Source organism: Lolium rigidum, chromosome 4, assembly GCF_022539505.1.
Source record: "Lolium rigidum isolate FL_2022 chromosome 4, APGP_CSIRO_Lrig_0.1, whole genome shotgun sequence".
NCBI classification, from domain to species: domain Eukaryota; kingdom Viridiplantae; phylum Streptophyta; class Magnoliopsida; order Poales; family Poaceae; genus Lolium; species Lolium rigidum.
Window position 1 is genome coordinate 206,271,089 of NC_061511.1, and position 5,799 is coordinate 206,276,887.

Below are 5,799 nucleotides of genomic sequence, written 5' to 3' on the forward strand. Positions count from 1 at the left end.
CTATGTGCCTTGGTTGACTTATAGTATTGGAATCCTCGTGGTGTTTTTTCTAGGAATTGCATTGCCACAGTACTTTGTTTTCAACCAGTGTTTCCATCTAATCAATCCCCAGGTTACAAATTCTAATATTTTTTTCTTTGATGTGAAACACTTCCTGAAGAGTATTTTTGATGGATTCAACTAGGCATCTATCTTCTCATAGTAGCACTAAGCCCTCGCGTCGGTTGCGTGCCTAAAAAAAACTCACTTCAAAGTTTTTTCTAAATTAGGATATATCTATACACTAAAAAGTATCTAGATACATCTAACAGATGAAATTGCGACAGAGATGGTAGTTGAGAGAATATTTATAAAGTATGCGCTTCACCAAGACGACATGCACAATACATGCACGTCATAAAAAAAGGTTAGGCCTCGGCTTTTCCTACCGCTCCTTGCTCTCTCCTCGGTGGCCTCCTCCAACCTCGCCCTAGCCCCTCTCTCCCAAAGCAACATCCTTGATGTGCTCGCTAGCTACCACCCTAGGCTCGCACGTTTCCCACCCCTTCCCCTCTCTCAGATGACCCGCCTTCTCTGCCCGTGCCCGGTGTCCACCCCCTCCGCCTCACCTCTTCCTCGATTCATCTCCGGCCGCCAGCAGCCATCCTCTCAGACCGTTCCTCACCCTCGATTTTCCGTCCATATCGAGCGGCCGGCGTGGGAGGAGCCTTCCTCTGCCGAGCTCTCCTTTGTCTCTGCCCCAAAGCAGCAGCACGCCAGCAAGGTTAGACGGACGTTGCTGGTGACTGAGGCTAGGCAAAGGGGCGGCAACCGACACATGAGCTCGACAAGAAGGTGATATGAGTTGTGGAGGATCTCCAGCGCTAGCTTTAGCCTCAATCACGGGCGCCAGGAAGATTATTGGGGGGGGGAGGGGTCGGCGTGGAGCTCGTGGATCCCAAGTCGGAGGAGCATGACTCGCTCTAGGGAGGGAGCAGGCATCGACGAGATTGGGGATGGATGGGGACAGGTGTGTGCGAATTTCTTCGTTTTGCTTGCAATTTCCGCAGGAAGTTTTGTCCTACCTCGGTAAACTGGCTTCACGGATGATCTCCGCGCGACTGGTTTTTTTTACATACCAAAATTTGGATTCGGTTTATTTACCTACCAACACCACCGATCCCCGTATATAATAGTAAAGATCCATGTGTTTCGATAGTTGTGCAAATCAAAAGACGCCCTAAGATCGGGTATTTCTCTTTTCTTACAACCGCCACAACTTCCTAGCTCATTTTTTGCACGCCGCAAATGTTCCTAACGACGCAAGCCAACGTGAGGAATGAAAATACATGAACGGCAATGACCAAGGGAGGCAACTCACTAGGGCAACCAAAAACTAATATATACAATAAAGATTTTTTACTATTGTTCGTTGACCAAGGGAGTACTCATTTTAAGGGGAATACATCTTATTGGTCAAACTTTCCCCAATTTATAGTCGAGTTACTCACTCCATCCCTATTTACAATGGCGATATCATGTTTATCGACTAAAATTTGATCATTAGTTTGACGTTGGACTTCTTCGTCCACCAATCAATTACTACTTTTGGTTGAGCTTATTCTAAGAAAGGGATGTACAGTTTGATATAGAGGTGGATAACTGGATGTGAAGAATCAACAAGCCAGACTTAAAAGAGAGATTTTAATGCATTAAAGCAGCTTCCTACGAGTGTCCTCGGCGCTATGTAACGCCCATGGAAATGTGGGATGTGAACTCGTAGAAAGTTGAAAATTAGCACATGGATCTCATGGAATGAAAGCTTGTATATTTAACCTTGATGTGGTGTAGAAATGAGAGGATGGTAAACATAAGTTTTGACATAATGCTTATTTCCTATAAAGATTGCAAACTTTTTCTCTTAATTTGATGGAATTAAATAATCCGCATCGCGGAAGGCGAAAAGTCGTAAATAAAAGCAATAAAGATATGGTGCCATAGTTGTAACACATATTATTGTCCCTCCGTCCGCGATTAAGTGTACATCTAGGAAATAGTAGACAACTTAGTTTTCTCTCATCTTTATGAGTCTTCATTCTATTAATTGAATGATAGGAATGATGATTGGTGGTGTAGGTGGAGGAGAGGAATGATAATAGGAGTATGGAGTTGGGGAGTGATTACGAGGATCCAATTGGTAGCGTAGATGTACATTTTTTTAGGACAAAATTTAAACCTAAAAGTACACTTATTAGAAGACGGAGGGAGTAGGTAATAAAAAAGCGCACAGACACTTCTCTTTGGTGCTGCAAAACATAAGAGACACCGAGCACCGTTGGTCAGACACTACTATAATTATCTAATGGCTACACCCATGGATGATTTTGATTGCTTCTCCAAAAGGTCTTAATGCCACTTTGCAAAAGTAATTAACGTGAGCGGAAGTCCCCAGAACACGATTCCAGCAATCAACTTAGCTTGGTGGCATTGGTGCTCTTCCAACTGTTCACACTTGGCCATTGCCCGTTCACACTTGGCCTTCAAATCCCTGCATCAAACAGTATATATAATTGTCAGTATGTAGTATGTACACCCATGATGCATATGCGTATATGTAGTACTGTAGTTAGCTAGGGTTTATATGGTACTACGTATATAATCTACTACTCAATATCAAAATACTTCATCATCAATACTATCAAGACAAGAGCTATTAGTTAACTCTATTCTTACTATCTGTGTAGAATAGTTAGAAAAGATATAAGAAACTAATACAATTAAAGTCAATTTTCGTGATTTGCATAAGATTTACCTAGTCTAAAGTCTAAAACGAGGGAGCACGTAGGTACAAAGACACATGGAAAGAATTGGGACATGTGAAGCACGGTGCAGCCGAGGAATCCATCTTTCATGCTCTATTTCAATGACGTGGGCGAAGGTGTATTGGCAAGATATGCGTCAGACGGCAAACCTTAAACAACCATCATTTCATCCAGACTCCTGGACGATGGACATGGTTGATAGTACACCACTCGATAAAGAGTCTACCTCTTTAATTCTATGCGGATGTTGGTCTATATGGCAAGAGCGTAACGCTCGGAAACACAGGGAAGGTGGTCGGTCTGTTACTACTTTTGACCTCTCTCTCGGTCAGGGAAGGAGAAACCCAAGAAGCAACCAAAACCCAGAGCGCGTCACTACAGGAATGGCTCGCTGCGCCGACGGCCGTGGCGTACGCCGACGGCCAAATGTCGGGGCCGTCGGCGTACGTCCGGTCCATGGCAGCGGCCCATCTAGACCCTCGGCGTAGACATACCCTCGGCGTAGAGACGGATACGCCGATGGCCACCCTCGGCGTACTGAAGGCCGTCGGCGTAGCACTAGCATGTGCTCCGGTCCCGCTCCGGCCGTGACGGCCCGGTCACGGCGTCAGCGAGGCGCCGAGGGCCACCCTCGGCATAGGGCATCACCCACCTATGCCGACGGCCACCCTCGGCATACACTTTTTTTTTCTTTTTTTCTTCTCGGTCATTAACTTTATATTATGTTTGTTTTATTTATGTACTAGTATGAATTATGTAAAAATAGTTACTTTTTTTAAAAAAAATGGTAGATGGCTTATGTAGATCCCACGAGTGACGCTCTTCGTAGACGGGTCGACGGGATCCAGTAGGCCCAACATCTGCTATCGATGTACATATGTCCTAAAACAAAGAAAAAAAGTCCATTGCTAACCCTAACTCTAACCCTAACCTTAACCCTAGGGGTAGATTTGCGGGGTCCCCGCCCCCTAGGGTTTCCCTAGATACAAACCACCGGAGCGTCCGAATCGCTGGAAACTCCTGCTACGGCTCATCCGGGGCCTATTTCATTCCAAACCTATGGTTTCCATGTGCATATGTCCTAAACAAAGCAAAGAAATTAAAAAAATCCATTGGTGAACCCTCGCACGAAAAAAGCTATAGGGGTAGATCTGCAAGGTCCCCGGCCTAGGGTTTCCCAAGATACAGATCACCGGAGCGTCGGAATCGCTTAAAAACTTGCATTTGTCCCTAACATATGTGTACAAGTGTGATGTAAGGTTTGTCTAACCTTGCATGTACCCGGCGTTGACGATTTCCGCATACATGGGCCCACACTTGGTAAAATCCAGGATTTGTATGTGGAAACTCCTGCTACGGCTCATCCGGGGCCTATTTCATTCCAAACCTATGGTTTCCATGTGCATATGTCCTAAACAAAGCAAAGCAAATAAAAAAATCCATTGGTAAACCCTCGCACGGAGAAAGCTATAGGGGTAGATCCGCGGGGTCCCCGCCCTAGGGTTTCCCAAGATACGGATCACCGGAGCGTCGGAATCGCTTGAAAACTTGCATTTGTCCCTAACATATGTGTACAAGTGTGATGTAAGGTTTGTCTAACCTTGCATGTACCCGGCGTTGACGATTTCCGCATACATGGGCCCACACTTGGTAAAATCCAGGATTTGTATGTGGAAACTCCTGCTACGGCTCATCCGGGGCCTATTTCATTCCAAACCTATGGTTTCCATGTGCATATGTCCTAAACAAAGCAAAGCAAATAAAAAAATCCATTGGTAAACCCTCGCACGGAGAAAGCTATAGGGGTAGATCCGCAGGGTCCCCGCCCTAGGGTTTCCCAAGATACGGATCACCGGAGCGTCGGAATCGCTTGAAAACTTGCATTTGTCCCTAACATATGTGTACAAGTGTGATGTAAGGTTTGTCTAACCTTGCATGTACCCGGCGTTGACGATTTCCGCATACATGGGCCCACACTTGGTAAAATCCAGGATTTGTATGTGGAAACTCCTCGCTACGGCTCATCCGGGGCCTATTTCATTCCAAACCTATGGTTTCCATGTGCATATGTCCTAAACAAAGCAAAGCAAATAAAAACAAACATTGGTAAACCCTCGCACGGAGAAAGCTATAGGGGTAGATCTGCAGGGTCCCCGCCCTAGGGTTTCCCAAGATACAGATCACCGGAGCGTCGGAATCGCTTGAAAACTTGCATTTGTCCCTAACATATGTGTACAAGTGTGATGTAAGGTTTTTCTAACCTTGCATGTACCCGGCGTTGACGATTTCCGCATACATGGGCCCACACTTGGTAAAATCCAGGATTTGTATGTGGAAACTCCTGCTACGGCTCATCCGGGGCCTATTTCATTCCAAACCTATGGTTTCCATGTGCATATGTCCTAAACAAAGCAAAGCAAAAAAAAACAAACATTGGTAAACCCTCGCACGGAGAAAGCTATAGGGGTAGATCTGCAGGGTCCCCGCCCTAGGGTTTCCCAAGATACGAATCACCGGAGCGTCGGAATCGCTTGAAAACTTGCATTTGTCCCTAACATATGTGTACAAGTGTGATGTAAGGTTTGTCTAACCTTGCATGTACCGTGCGTTGACGATTTCCGCATACATGGGCTAGCACTTGGTGAAATGCAGGATCTGTATGTGGAAACTCCCGCCACGGCTCAAACAGAGCCTATTTTATGGTAAAGTATGCCCAACCTATGGTTTCCATGTACATATGTCCTAAACAAACAAAATCAAGTAAGAAAGTCCATTGGTAAACCCTCACACGGAGAAAGCTATAGGGGTAGATCTGCGGGGTCCCCGCCCTAGGGTTTTTCAAGATACAGACCATCGGATCGTCGGAATCGCTGGAAAACTTGCATATGCCCATAACATATGTGTACAAGTGTGATGTAAGGTTTGGCTAACCTTGGATGTACCCGTTGTTGACGATTTCCGCATACATGGGCTAACACTTGGTAAAATCCGGGATCCG